Here is a 15,267-nt window from a genome sequence, read left to right as displayed (position 1 = left end):
GCACTGGCTGTCCTGGGCCTTTTTGGTCTTTAACTGTGTGGCCGGCCACCCTCTGCCCATTCTCTTTGCATGGTGTGCTAGGCCATTTGCCACTGTTGTTTCTCCATCTCTGGCACAGACATTGACAATCGACAAGGGGCCTGAGAGAGTAAAAGCAGACAAGTGGCCAAGGGTCTCATCGCAAATCTCAAATTTCTTGCAAAATCAGCAGCCTGCAGTGGTGCCCATGCAAACAAGTGAATATAACAAACATCGGTGGGGGGTGATTCTATTGTTTTCAGCAGAAAGCATTGGTCCTGCTGTGCACCACGCGATTTGGCTCTCTGTTCGGATGTATGTCATTACAAAGCATGCTTTTACCACGCAAGTCGTTACAACGACTTGCGTTGGGGGGCGCTGGATAGTGGAATAGTTTAATTTACTATTCCAACTCCAGTCCCCGTGGATAGTAGGGAAGGTTTTGGATAGTAAATTAAACTATTCCCTATCCTCCAGCGCCCTCCAGCGCAAGTCGTTGTAATGACTTGCGTTGTAAATCCTGCGTTGTAAAGGTACTGCGTGGTAAAAGTTGCGTTGTAAAGGATGTTTCCCCTCTGTTCACCCCACCACCAGGAGACCCACCAGCACAGTAGAAACTATCACTGTGCTACACAGGCGAGACGACCCCCGGCTCCACCTCTAAGTCTTTTCCACTGACCCGAGCAGTGTGTGTTATTACCCATGTGTGACCCAAGCACATGTCAGCTGCCTCAACTCTGATCACATTACACCTGGAAGCAAATGTGTTTTTCCTGTGTACATGTTTATCAGTGTAATTGAGAAAGGGTTGTAATTGTTTTCGATTGAAACTTTGCTCTACAGGTTGTGGTTTCCTACAGGCTCCTTTTACTTTCTTAGGAATCAGATAAGCAGATCTCACAGATGGGTCTACGTTGCTTGGTATCTGTAAACAAACACTGATCTGTGTCAATCTCTCAGAAAGCAAAACATGCAAAACAGCCTCTGTGAACGCGCCTGTCCCCACCGGCCATGCAAACGAGACCACAACCTATGAATAGAGTGCCTGAGTCACCCCAGTGACTGGGGTAGACTGCTGCTGCCTGCACCTGGCATGCAAGTGACATTGAAGCCCTAAGCATGACAGGATTCTTGGAATTCTCACAACTTCTTAATAGGCAAGTCAATGTCTGAGTTTCTTCAATGCTTGTTGAACAGCACGGCATACCTAGCTATGGGGGCAGATGCTGAACACAGTTTGATCTTGCCATTCTGCTGCAATCGTACTGAAGTATGTCTGGCATACAACATCAGCTGAAGCTCCACCTACAGATGACGAGTGTATTGTTTATTAGGGCACGTCATATGATTCTAGGACAAACTTGTCGGAAAAAGGAAGTAGTGCCTTTGCATAAGCACTAGTTTAAAGCAGTTTCTAGACCATAACATAGCAAATGAAGCTTAGTTTGTGTAATTTATCAGTTTACTTGGACAAAAACATGCAAAAACTGATGAATATTAATAAAAAGAATACTGCAAAAATGCAGCAAAAATGGAATAGTTTGCTACACAATTTTCATTTATTGGTGCTGCAGAATGTCCTAATTTGTGCCTCAATATCCTCGGGTTCTGCTCAATGGAATGTGTCAATAGTTTGCCACTACAATAGCTGTAGTAAGCCATTCATCAGTTACTGACTCCCTGAGTAGGGATAATATCTGATTGACAAAGTCTGGGGTTATTTAAGAATTATGTTATCGGGCCTCTGAGACGCAGGCATTTGGAGCAAGCACCTGCCAATTTAGGAACATAGGCTGTTTTAAAAACAAAAGGTTTTTTTCTTACTTTCATTGAATTTTATCGACATAAGAAATTATAATTTGTCACCAGCAGAACCCTGAACAAAACATCAAACAGCAAGACAGGACAACTATTAGAAACGAGGCATATGCATCCCATTTACATGTTACATCCGCTCCACCCAAAATACCCCATCAGCCTTGTCAGTTTCCATCCTTATTATTATACTTTATATAGTTATGTGCACTCCTCTATAGGCTTGCCTGACCTCCCATAGTTTATTCCAATTCATAAAGCATCCTTTACATTCATAGACCTTCTTCTCTGCCAACGTGCACCAACCATGTCCTCACAGGTTTTCAGGCCCGATGGCTCCTTTGCTCTTCGATGCTTGGAAATATTGCATTTTGCGAATTTTGACTTGCTGGAATGCAATTGCAGAGATCTTGGGCCATATGTATCAACATCCAGATTTGCGAATCTCAAATAGCGATTTTTTAGAAATCGCTCTTTGAGATTTGCAAAATGGTATGTATGTAGAAAATCGCATTTATTTTGCGATTTCTTAAAATTCCTTAATTGCAATTAGCAAATTGCGAATCACAATTAAGGAATAATTTCCAATTCATTACTATGGGCCAGGAGGCCTATAGGACTGAATGGGAAGATATTCTCAATTTGCGATTCGCAGTTTGAGAATCGTAAACTGAGAATAATTTCAAGGGTGCAGGGGTGTCCAAAGGACACCCTGTTGCACCCCTGAAATTAGTATGGGTGCACATGTGGCGCACATACATGCCCTAGGGGCATGTATGTGCTTCACATTGCACTTTGAAAAATGCAAAAAAGTGCATTTTTCAATGAATTAGCGAATTATCACCAACTTGAAGTTGATGGTAATTTGCGATTCCTTAAGGCCAATTAGCATTTTTTTTAATGCTTCTTACATTGCATTTAAGGAATTGCAAAATTTGCGATTCCTTAAATGCAATCGCAAAATAAGGAATCGAAAATTATGTGATTCCTTGTTTTGCACCAGCTTTTCCTTAATACATTCCATTTAGCAAATTCGCATTCGCAAATGCCGAAATTCTGCGAATTTTGGCGTTTGCTAATGCAAATTTGCTTGATACATATGGCCCTAGGTCCCTCTCAGATGTTCATACCCACATTCACATCCATTTATAAAGGATCGCAAACATTTTACTTACCTCATTATTATTCATGAGTCATAATTTTCTGTGAGCAACTGAATAGTATTTGCAGTTTGTCCAAGGACGCACTGTATTTGCGACGACTATTTCCAGTTTTCTCAAATAATGAATTTAATTGCATCTGATTTAGGGAATAACACAGTAGCACCAAATTTTCCCTAGAAAAGCAGATTGTGATCATCTTATGTAATAAAAGGCATATAGTAACTGCTTCCCTCATATAACCTTACCCATAGCAACCTTTTATGTGGCATAAAATCCATGTAAAAAAAATGCCAAAGACATATAATCTAAAAGAAAGAAAGAGATCAAGTTCATTCATTATGGCAGTACAAAAGAAAACAATTACAGAATCAGGATTCCTTATTTTGCTCCAAGTCATGGAAATAATGCACATTTGTGTTTTTACTTCATTGAACTGTTGAACTTGGTTTATTATTTTCAAGCTGAGCCAAACAGACCTATAGTGTGACTGCTAAAACATTGTCCTGATGTAAAGCAGGATTCGGTTGCCAAGGAATTACACACATTTGCTTTGCATGAGTGAGAAAACAGCTAATTCTCACACCAGATACCCTGCAGCGAGGGGGTTTACACCTGACACTTGTAACTGTAACAGCAGTGGGGAATAGGAAAACTGCAAAATTGAACATGTGTGCGAAGCCAGGGAAAGATGTGTAACAGCAATCCACCACATCAACTACCTTCAGACCTGCAAAGGAGAGACCTGCTCACTTTTTAGGTCTCGCCTACAAGACAGCGCAAGCTACCTGTTTGCAAAAAGACCGATTGTGAACTTGAAGTGATCTTAGATCCCACCCATTGTGTCCCATTGGTTGCCTTTATTGCCTTTCTTATATTCTTGCTTTTTATTCATTAGCTTGCATGGGCTTTTCTTCATCGTCTGTTTGTACCTCCCCTGGTGCAAAGCCTCGTTAATTCTACCGCTCTCTTTTCTGGTACTACTTTTTAGGTGTGACATTAGCCAAGACCTTTTGATTTTTCTAAACTAATATGCATAATATACTTATAGGGGCTTGCAGCCACCTCTCTTCATCCATTGGTCTGTTGTTGTGTTGTTCATACTGTACTTCCAACCACAACAGCATTCAGCATGGGAAAATGAGTCAGCCGACTTCAGCCACTGGTTAGCATCACTTTGAGTGACTGTACTTACTCTTTCACAATGGACACATCCACACACAAGATAGTTCCCTTCAGTGCCAGGGCTTTTGTTTTTACTTTATAATTACTTTAGTGTTGCCTTTATGTTTAGAGCCTAACGACCTTTCTGCCACATGTGAGGAGAGGCCACATTCCACGCTTTATCAGTTTGTGTGTCCTGCCAATCCCATTGTAAATCCCTTTTGAAGTGTCCTTTATCTGGCTGCCGGTATTTCACAGCATAACAGATTCCGTCCATTTGAAATTGTTCAATATTAAGTTATTCTCTTTTAGTAGTAAACAAACTGAAAGGTTCAATATTATACATATGCATTAATAAGCAGCAATTCTTCAGACTCCAGAATTCTTCTGGACTAAATTTCACCAATGGTTCTTAAATAAACTTTACCCAGTAAGAAAATCAGCCTATATTGTGTTTAATTTGCAGCACTTTTGTTTTCTTTCTTTCTTTCTTTCTTTCTTTTCTTTCTTTCTTTCTTTCTTTCTTTCTTTTTCCCTCTATCTTTCTTTCTTTCTTTCTTCCCTTCTTTCTTTTTCCCTTTTTTCTTTCTTTCTTTCTTTCCTTCTTTCTCTTTTTCTTTGTTTCTTTTCTTTCTTTCTCTTTCCTTCTTTCTTTCTTACCTAATTTCTTTTTTCTTCTTTCTTCTTTTCTTTCTTTCTTTCTTTCTTTCTTCATCTTCTTTCTTTCTCTTCTTTTTGTACTGTTTTCTTCTTTCTTTCTTTCTTTCTTTACTTTCTTTTTCTGTATTTCCTTTGTCTTTCCTTCCATTTTTTCTTGCCATCTTTCATTCTTTCTTTCCATCTTTCCTTCCTATCTTACTTCCGGCAAGAGCCTGCCACCCAATGGCAGAACAATTAGCTTTTTTAGGTCTGTTTTAGCCAAGACCTTTTGACTGGACAAAAAATATATGTATGACATAGTTACTTATAGGTCTTTTCAGCCACACATCATACATGTATTTGTCTTTCGACTATAGTAATGTGTTCTTTTTGTGACCCAAAAACATTTTTGCCTTTAGATAATGTTTTTTTTTATTTGATTGTCAAACACCAGGCAGCTTCCTGAACATAACGTCTTGCAAAAACCCTGACAAAACAAGAATTGCCAAAGGTCCAGCAGACAACGGCAGACATATTGGCTTTGCCAGTGCTTTTTTCTTTCTGGTTAAGCACTCCATGAGGGTACATGTCTTTTCTTGCTGTCTCCCTCTCCCCTGCGTGCTGAATGCTGAGAAGCAGAGGCTTGGAGTCCCTTTGATTGCACTCTTGTGAAGGTGCTGTTTGTGGTGTGCCTCCTCCCTCCCAGTGTTTAGCATTGGCCATTCTCTTGGTGTGCCTGACTCCTGCCTCTGTCCCTCCTCAGCATCAGAGCTCTGGGGCTCCTTGAGGAACAAAGGACTTAGCTGCTGTTGCATGGGTGTGAGCTGAACCCCCAGAGCTGCAGCATCCTTCTTATCTGCTTTTTGTTATCAGCTCAGGCCCTTGCACACTCTCACCAGTGTTGCTCCCTGGAGTTCTTTGTTCACATTGATGAGAGCAGACAGCGATAAGATTGTATATAAAAGACCTTTGTGTACATTTGGCAAATGCGGAAATGTCTGGCTGAGAGAAAGACAACTTTGCCTTAACTTGCATTGGGAGGAACCTGCACATGGTTTAAGGTCAGTTGGTTGAACGCCTGCTGAGAAAGGTTTGGTGGGGGCTGTTTATATGTGTATGTGTGTGTGTGCACGTGCGTGCGTGCACGCCTATTCAGGGTAGCTTGGAGTTTGCAATATAATCAATCAATCAATTAATCATGACTCTTATAAAGCACACTACATACCCGTTGGGGTCTCAAGGCGCTGGGGGGTGTGGGTGCTGGAGGTGGGAGAAAGATCTGCTGCCAGCGGTCGTTCTTCGGATGCGGGGAACAGTGGCAAGGGCGAGGCTGGTGGACCGGAGCTGGCGGGTGGGGGTGTAGAAGTTGAGTCGTCTGTTGAGGTATGCTGGGCCGGTCTTGTGGAGAGCTTTGTGTGTGTGGATGAGGAGTTTGAAGCTTATCCTCTTGTTCACGGGGAGCCAGTGCAGGTCTCTCAGGTGGGGTGTGACGTGCTGGGGATGTCGAGGATCAGACGTACCGACGCATTCTAGATGCGTTGCAAATGTCTTAGGAGCTTGGACGAGGTTCCTGCGTAGAGGGCGTTTCCGTAGTCTAGCCTGCTGGTGACGAAGGCCTGGTTGACTGTTCTTCTCGTCTCGGTGGGGATCCAATTGAAGATCCTGCGGAGCATTCGGAGGGTGTTGAAGCAGGATGAGGAGACGGCGTTGACCTGCTTAGTCATGGAGAGAGTGGAATCGAGGATGACCCCTAGGTTGCGTGTGTGGTCGGTGGGAGTCGGGCTGTTCCTAGTGTTGTTGGCCACCAGGAGTCGTCCCAGGCTGAAGGGGTGGAGCCGAGGATGAGGACCTCCGTCTTGTCCGAGTTCAGCTTCAGTCGTCTGTTCCTCATCCATTTGGCGACGGCCTTCATCCCTTCGTGGAGGTTGGTTTTGGCGGTGTGAGGGCCTAGGTGAGGGAGATGATCAGCTGGGTGTCGTCGGCGTAGGAGATGATGTTGAGGTCGTGCTGTTGGGCGACGTGGACGAGGGGTACTATGTAGATGTTGAACAGCGTCGGGCTGAGGGAAGAGCCCTGGGGTACGCCGCAGATGATTTTGGTGGCAGTGGAGCGGAAGGGGGGAAGGCGGACGCTCTGAGTTGTGCCGGAGAGGAAGGATGTGGTCCAGTCCAGGGCCTTCTCTTGGATCCCGGCATAGTGTAGGCATGTTTGTAGTGTGCCGTGGCAGACTGTGTCGAAGGCGGCTGACAGGTCCAGGAGGATGAGGGCTGCAGTTTCTCCGTGGTCCAGCAGGGTCCTGATGTCATCAGTGGCAGCAATGAAGGGCAGTTTCGGTGCTGTGGTTGCTGCGGAGCCCGGACTGGGACAGGTCCAGGATGCTCTTCTCCTCGAAGAAGCGGGTCAGTTGTTTGTTGACGATTTTCTCTGTGACCTTCACCGGAAACGGAAGCAGCGAGATGGGTCGGAAGTTCTTGAGGTCCCTGGGGTCCGCCTTGGGTTTCTTGAGTAAGGCGTTGATCTCGGCGTGCTTCAAGCTGTCCGGGAAGGTTGCTGTCTCGAAGGAGATGTTGATTACTTTCCGGAGATGGGGTGCGATGGCTGTGCTGGCTTTGTTGAAGATGTGGTGAGGGCATGGGTCCAGCGGTGATCCGGAGTGGATGGTGTTCATGATCTCGCTGGTGCCCTTGTCATTGATGCTGGTCCAGGAGAGCAATTCAGAAAAGGGGGTGGTGATGAACAGAGTGTCTGAATTAAGCAGACCACTCTTACCCAGTCCAAAGATCAGGGCTTGATCCATCACCGTTATTTAGCTCACTGCCCCATCTCAGCTCAGAACCTGGCTATATGCAAATTAGTCTGTCCCTGGCCCAGTGCATCATGGGAACAGGGCAGACCAAACTACCAAGCCAATTCTTCACCAGAAAGGATACAAGCTACCGGGGACCGGTTTCTGGCATTTCAGCCTCGTCGGCCCGGCTTGCTTGAATCCTGATGGAGCAGTGAGCAAGGGACTCATGTCTGAGTATACCCTGCCACACCTATAGTGGCCAAAAACGATTCAGAAAAGGGGGTGGTGATGAACAGAGTGTCTGAATTAAGCAGACCACTCTTACCCAGTCCAAAGATCAGGGCTTGATCCATCACCGTTATTTAGCTCACTGCCCCATCCCAGCTCAGAACCTGGCTATATGCAAATTAGTCTGTCCCTGGCCCAGTGCATCATGGGAACAGGGCAGACCAAACTACCAAGCCAATTCTTCACCAGAAAGGATACAAGCTACCGGGGACCGGTTTCTGGCATTTCAGCCTCGTCGGCCCGGCTTGCTTGAATCCTGATGGAGCAGTAAGCAAGGGACTCATGTCTGAGTATACCCTGCCACACCTATAGTGGCCAAAAACGATTCAGAAAAGGGGGTGGTGATGAACAGAGTGTCTGAATTAAGCAGACCACTCTTACCCAGTCCAAAGATCAGGGCTTGATCCATCACCGTTATTTAGCTCACTGCCCCATCCCAGCTCAGAACCTGGCTATATGCAAATTAGTCTGTCCCTGGCCCAGTGAATCATGGGAACAGGGCAGACCAAACTACCAAGCCAATTCTTCACCAGAAAGGATACAAGCTACCGGGGACCGGTTTCTGGCATTTCAGCCTCGTCGGCCCGGCTTGCTTGAATCCTGATGGAGCAGTGAGCAAGGGACTCATGTCTGAGTATACCCTGCCACACCTATAGTGGCCAAAAACGATTCAGAAAAGGGGGTGGTGATGAACAGAGTGTCTGAATTAAGCAGACCACTCTTACCCAGTCCAAAGATCAGGGCTTGATCCATCACCGTTATTTAGCTCACTGCCCCATCCCAGCTCAGAACCTGGCTATATGCAAATTAGTCTGTCCCTGGCCCAGTGCATCATGGGAACAGGGCAGACCAAACTACCAAGCCAATTCTTCACCAGAAAGGATACAAGCTACCGGGGACCGGTTTCTGGCATTTCAGCCTCGTCGGCCCGGCTTGCTTGAATCCTGATGGAGCAGTGAGCAAGGGACTCATGTCTGAGTATACCCTGCCACACCTATAGTGGCCAAAAACGATTCAGAAAAGGGGGTGGTGATGAACAGAGTGTCTGAATTAAGCAGACCACTCTTACCCAGTCCAAAGATCAGGGCTTGATCCATCACCGTTATTTAGCTCACTGCCCCATTCCAGCTCAGAACCTGGCTATATGCAAATTAGTCTGTCCCTGGCCCAGTGCATCATGGGAACAGGGCAGACCAAACTACCAAGCCAATTCTTCACCAGAAAGGATACAAGCTACCGGGGACCGGTTTCTGGCATTTCAGCCTCGTCGGCCCGGCTTGCTTGAATCCTGATGGAGCAGTGAGCAAGGGACTCATGTCTGAGTATACCCTGCCACACCTATAGTGGCCAAAAACGATACAGAAAAGGGGGTGGTGATGAACAGAGTGTCTGAATTAAGCAGACTACTCTTACCCAGTCCAAAGATCAGGGCTTGATCCATCACCGTTATTTAGCTCACTGCCCCATCCCAGCTCAGAACCTGGCTATATGCAAATTAGTCTGTCCCTGGCCCAGTGCATCATGGGAACAGGGCAGACCAAACTACCAAGCCAATTCTTCACCAGAAAGGATACAAGCTACCGGGGTCCGGTTTCTGGCATTTCAGCCTCGTCGGCCCGGCTTGCTTGAATCCTGATGGAGCAGTGAGCAAGGGACTCATGTCTGAGTAAACCAGGAGAGCAGGCAGTTGGTGCAGCTGGTGGTCGTGGGGGTGGTGGTTGTCGGGGCGGTGGTGGCGTTGAAGCTATCGTGGATGTCGGCGATCTTGCGGTGGAAGAAGGTGGCCAGCGAGTCGCACAGGTCTTGCGAAGGCGGGATGTCATTGGTGTTGGAACTAGGGTTGGAGAGTTCCTTCACGATGTTGAAGAGCTCTTTGCTGTTGTGTGCGTTGTTATCCAGGCAATCTTTGAATGAGGGCCTTTTGGCAGCTCTGATGAGTTCATGGTGTCTGCGGCGTTCTTGTGGGCTGCATAGCTGTCTGGTGTTCGTTCGCGGAGCCAGTTCTTCTCCTGTTTTTGGCATGTTCGTTTGGAGGCCTGGAGGTCTTCGGTGAACCAGGTGGCTTTCTTGTTGGTGTGGCTGTTGGAGGGAGTCTTGAGCGGGGCGAGGGTGTTGGCGCAGTCGTTGATCCATTATCTGAGGTTGCGGGCGGCGGTGTCGGGGTCGGTGGAGTCAGTGGGTGGGCTCTGGGCGAGTGTGTTGGCTAGCTGGTTTTCTGTGACCTTGCTCCAGCAGCTTTGAGGCATCTGTTGGGTGCAGTGGTGCGTAGTGGGCTTCCTGAAGGTGAGGTGGATGCAGTGGTGGTCGGTCCAGTGGAGTTCGGTGGTGTGGTTGAAGGAGACGTGGGGGCTTGCGGTGAAGATGGGGTCGAGCGCGTGGCCGGAGGCATGGGTTGGTGTTGTCACAAGCTGTCTGAGTCCGAGGTTGTCGAGGTTGTCGATCAGGGTGGTGGAGTTGGTGTCGTTGTTGTTCTCGAGGTGGCAGTTTCGGTGCTGTGGTTGCTGCGGTGCCTGGACTGGGACAGGTCCAGGATGCTGTTCTCCTCGAGGAAGCGGGTCAGTTGTTTGTTGACGATTTTCTCTGTGACCTTCACTGGAAATGGGAGCAGCGAGATGGGTCGGAAGTTCTTGAGGTCCTTGGGGTCCGCCTTGGGTTTCTTGAGTAAGGCGTTGGTCTCGGCGTGCTTCCAGCTGTCCGGGAAGGTTGCTGTCTCGAAGGAGATGTTGATTACTTTCCGGAGATGGGGTGCGATGGCTGTGCTGGCTTTGTTGAAGATGTGGTGAGGGCATGGGTCCAGCGGTGATCCGGAGTGGATGGTGTTCATGATCTCGCTGGTGTCCTTGTCATTGATGCTGGTCCAGGAGAGCAGGCAGGTGGTGCAGGTGGTGATCGTAGGGGTGGTGGTTGTCGGGGCGGTCGTGGCGTTGAAGCTATCGTGGATGTCGGCGATCTTGCGGTGGAAGAAGGTGGCCAGCGAGTCTCACAGGTCTTGCGAAGGCGGGATGTCATTGGTGTTGGAACTAGGGTTGGAGAGTTCCTGCACGATGTTGAAGAGCTCTTTGCTGTTGTGTGCGTTGTTATCCAGGCAATCTTTGAATGAGGGCCTTTTGGCGGCTCTGATGAGTTCATGGTGTCTGCGGGTGGCGTTCTTGTGGGCTGCGTAGCTGTCTGGTGTTCGTTCGCGGAGCCAGTTCTTCTCCTGTTTTTGGCTTGTTCGTTTGGAGGCCTGGAGGTCTTCGGTGAACCAGGTGGCTTTCTTGTTGGTGTGGCTGTTGGAGGGAGTCTTGAGCGGGGCGAGGGTGTTGGCGCAGTCGTATATCCATTATCTGAGGTTGCGGGCGGCGGTGTCGGGGTCGGTGGAGTCAGTGGGTGGGCTTTGGGCGAGGGTGTTGGCTAGCTGGTTTTCTGTGACCTTGCTCCAGCAGCTTTGAGGCATCTGTTGGGTGCAGTGGTGCGTGGTGGGCTTCCTGAAGGTGAAGTGGATGCAGTGGTGGTCGGTCCAGTGGAGTTCGGTGGTGTGGTTGAAGGAGACGTGGGGGCTTGCGGTGAAGATGGGGTCGAGCGTGTGGCCGGAGGCATGGGTTGGTGTTGTCACGAGCTGTCTGAGTCCGAGGTTGTCGAGGTTGTCGATCAGGGTGGTAGAGTTGGTGTCGTTGTTGTTCTCAAGGTGGAAGTTCAGGTCCTCGAGGAGGATGTAGTCCGTAGAGGTGAGAGCGTGAGTGCTGATGCAGTCAGCGATGGAGTCGCTGAACTGTGATCGGGATCCGGGGGTCTGTAGACGAGGGTTCCTCTGAGGGTGGTGTTGGGGTCGGTGTGGATCTGGAAGTGCATGTGTGCGGCGGTGCTGAGGGTGTCATCGGTGTTGGTCGAGACTCTGATGGTGTTCCTGTGGACGATGGCGATACCTCCTCCAACGCGGTTGGAGCGGTCCATGGGAGTGATCTTGTAGCCTTCTGGGATGGCTATGGCCATGTCGGGAGCTGAGGCGGGGTTCAGCCAGGTCTCCGCCAGAAAGGCGACGTCTGGGGAGGTAGAGTGGAGAAGGTCCCAGAGTTTGACGGCGTGTTTGCAGGCGGAGCAGGTGTTGAGAAGAATGCATCTGAGATCAGAGGTAGTTGGATTCTTTGGTTGGTGGGTTGGTGGGCTGGGTGCTGGTGAAGCTGCAGTTCCGGCAGGTGAAGGGTCCTTGGGTGTGCTTCGGGGTGGGCTTGTAGCAGGTGTGTTCTTGTCCGGGGTTGAGTGCGTGGAGGGTGCTGGTATCGTAGCAGAGTCGGGTGGTGTGGGGTTCGCGGGGGCCAGGGGTTCTGGTGCGGGGCGCGGTCCAGGCGCAGAGGGGTGCCGACAGGCTTGCCGTAGGCACGCCTCCGGCGCGCCAGCGGCGCGCCCGTGCAGCAGCCGCCATATATGGGGAGGTGGGAGGGAGGTGCAGCTGGGAGGCGGGAGCGGGGTGGCCAATGGAGGACGAGGGGGGCGGGGCCACAGGGGATGCAGGGACGGGAGCCGGCAATCGGGGGAGAACGCAGAGGGGTGGGCAGAAGGCAAAGGGGCAAATAGTGGGGACAGAAAATGTTACGAATACTGGCAGCAAAAGCGGGCACAATACAATACAAACAGAGATGCAATACAGCACAGTACAACAAATAGGGAAAAAAGACGGGCAGAGCCTACGGCGGGCATTGAACCCTGGTCACAGTGGCAGCAGCTGGGCTGGAAGTAGCGGCGCAGTCAGGTGGAGCTGTGTGGTGTGGGGAGCGACCTGCCTGGAGGCAGGGTCAGGGGTCACCATGCGACTCCTTTTATCCTTTTGAATCTGGTTAACTAGATGAAAAGGTTAATGCACCTACTCCAGAGCCCAGCATAAACCTGAAGTTCAGCGTTGCAATGCTGGGTGGACCAACTCAGCTATTACAACTTTCCAGGTTGCACTGCACTACACATTTCACCTATTATTCAATGAGGCAAGACACTTCCTGCTTTGTGCTACTAAAATGGAAGCTGTTATTCTTAAAATATGTTATTGAACTGTCTGAGCCCATGACTTAAGCAAGGGTTTCCCCATTATTCGCATGAATGAGACTACTGCTATTGTGCAACCCTCATTAATGCAGGAAAATTCGAACACCGAGGATATCACAACAAGTGGCACTGGTCTCTGCTGTCACACAGACTGCTTTTAGTATTTTTTTTTGTTGCATTATGACCTTTATAATTGAGTTGTTCCGCTGGTAAAAGTTATTCTTAAGTGCTAACGCTTTTCTCATGTGTGCTCCTTGTCACCCACCTGCACCTCTCTCGCGCTTTCTTTTGCAGGAAGAAACTGTTGCACCCTACATCATCAGTGGAGGGGGTTTCAAACTCATGGACAGATTGTCTGACTAACGACATTTACATTGCAAAGCAAAGGGATGTGAGTTTGACTCAAAGTAGCACTAAACAAGGACAAAACCTTTGGGCACAAATGTTGGCAGTGGTCTGGCTAGACATATCGCTTATGTTAAGACCTTCAAAGGCAAAGCTGCAGTGTCTTGTTTTTTTCTACAAAGCATTTCCTTCCTTGCACGTGTATTTTGACCGCAATTTATTTAAAGAGGGTTTGTAGAAAAGTCTCTCAAAATGTTTTGATCTTTGTTTGAGTGCCCGGCTGGCCTAAACTAGGGCTGGCATGATTTATAAAAAGGCATTGAAGTTAATGTTCATTTACAAAGTGTGTAGGACGCTTTTATGCTTTCATATTTGGGACACCCGACCTGTTGCTGAAGCCAGCAAGACATGAGCTTTGTTCAGCTGCCCTTATGTAATACAAGAGATGTGTAGCCACATAAGAGCATAGGAATGTTCAGAAAGTAAAAACAATTAGTGATTGTCTGACTTTTGAAGTCGCCATAATGCTTTTGTAAAAAAAAAATATTTTGCACTTTGGTGATTAACTATCCCATGATATTGGTTTTTGTAATGGCAGGGCAGGCCGTTATTGGAAGTGTTCTCTTATCCATTATTAATGATAACATGCTGGTTGCTGTACCGTTCCTTTCCTTACAAATAGTTACTTTTCATTTTAAATCAATACACTTGCTGGGAGCAGCAATACGTGATGGGCGTTTTACATATAAATGACAGAAATAGTGTAAACATATGTTCATTAAAATCAACTTCCATTCTGTTTTTTTAAAGCCTGCGGCAAGAGGGACAGACAACCCTTCCTGAGAAAAAAGAATAAAGATGCATTTGAGGAGCTTTCATACACTGTTAAAAACAAATGTGCTGAACACCAGCAGAAAGGAAGGAAGCCATGTTTACTGATGACTTAGGGACAAAAGCCAGGCCTTTGAAGGTGGTGGTGTGTCAAACCTGTTTATCCACACTTACACCAGCAGAAACATGTGTTTCCTCGAGGGCTCCACTATGACTCTTAGAGAAGAAGGCATCGCAATTTACAAGCCATCACTAACAGGTGTAAAGAATCTAACTTCCTGTTGCTAAAAGGCTCATTTCAGAGGAATGTAGGCTTTACTTTGAAAGAAGCATAGTAACTGTGTCTCTACTCCTCACACTGCGTGTTACTGTTGCCATCCATTGTACATTTACTGACTACAACATCTACTGCAAAAACTTCTTATGAATTCAGACTTCTGTACTCACAGCTACAATATAGCCCAATGTACAAACTGTACAAAAACAGCAGTGCCACGCACGAGTAACTTTGCTTTACTTATAAAACCTCATTTTGTTTTCAATTATGTATAATATGTCAATCTGGAATATAAAATGCGTGCTTTCTGCTTTTTACAGCAGATAGGAAAAGGTTAAACTACATTTTCACCATGCTGAAAAATGCCTTAAGCAACTCTATTCAATTTTCAAAACATTTGCTTTCCCTTTTTTTACTGAAATCTGTTTTTCTCCTTCATGTTAACAGAGAACAAAGTTGATTTGTAAATAAAAACTGGAAACTTTAAGTACAAATGAAAGCAGCAATAAATCCATCACAGCGCCAGGGCTCGAAGATTGCCTGTAGATGTAACATGACATGAGTGCCAGACATGTTCTTGTATGTGAGATGCACATGGCTTCAAGTTTTGATGGATACATCATGTCTTTTTTGTTGCATAAATTCTTTCCAATGTTGAACATTGTCTTTGTTTGTCATCCACGTCTTATTTAAAACACAGTTTTTGCTTTATGATTTCAATGCTTTCAGCTTGTTTGAAGCGAATGTCTTTATTGTGGTTTTCAGACCTTCATGCCAGCAGATTGATTTGATTTTGGGTTTTGCAAGGCGCGGATACCCAAGGGTGTCCCTGGCGCTCCCGACTGTAAGAGGAGAAGCTGACATAAAGAGACAGGCACAGGAGAATTATGGAAACAAATGAGTTTCCAGAACTTTGTGGAACATAA

At 47.2% G+C, this 15,267-nt stretch overlaps 1 long non-coding RNA gene across 2 annotated transcripts in view; it reads left to right on the top strand.

The window, feature by feature from the left end:
- Positions 1-14,916, top strand: part of LOC144785646 (uncharacterized) — a 144,473-nt gene extending 129,557 nt beyond the window's left edge. The window contains exon 3 of one of the 2 annotated variants that reach the window (XR_013602005.1): positions 14,789-14,916. This is a non-coding gene — a long non-coding RNA (uncharacterized LOC144785646). Of the gene's footprint in view, positions 1-13,182; positions 13,301-14,788 lie in introns of those variants that run through there. The other variant, XR_013602004.1, reaches the window with a different exon arrangement.
- Positions 14,917-15,267: the final 351 nt, after the last annotated feature.

The sequence above is a fragment of the Lissotriton helveticus genome, chromosome 10 (genome assembly GCF_964261635.1).
Source record: "Lissotriton helveticus chromosome 10, aLisHel1.1, whole genome shotgun sequence".
NCBI classification, from domain to species: domain Eukaryota; kingdom Metazoa; phylum Chordata; class Amphibia; order Caudata; family Salamandridae; genus Lissotriton; species Lissotriton helveticus.
Note: the sequence above shows the minus strand (reverse complement) of the source record. Positions and strands in the feature narration are given on the sequence as shown.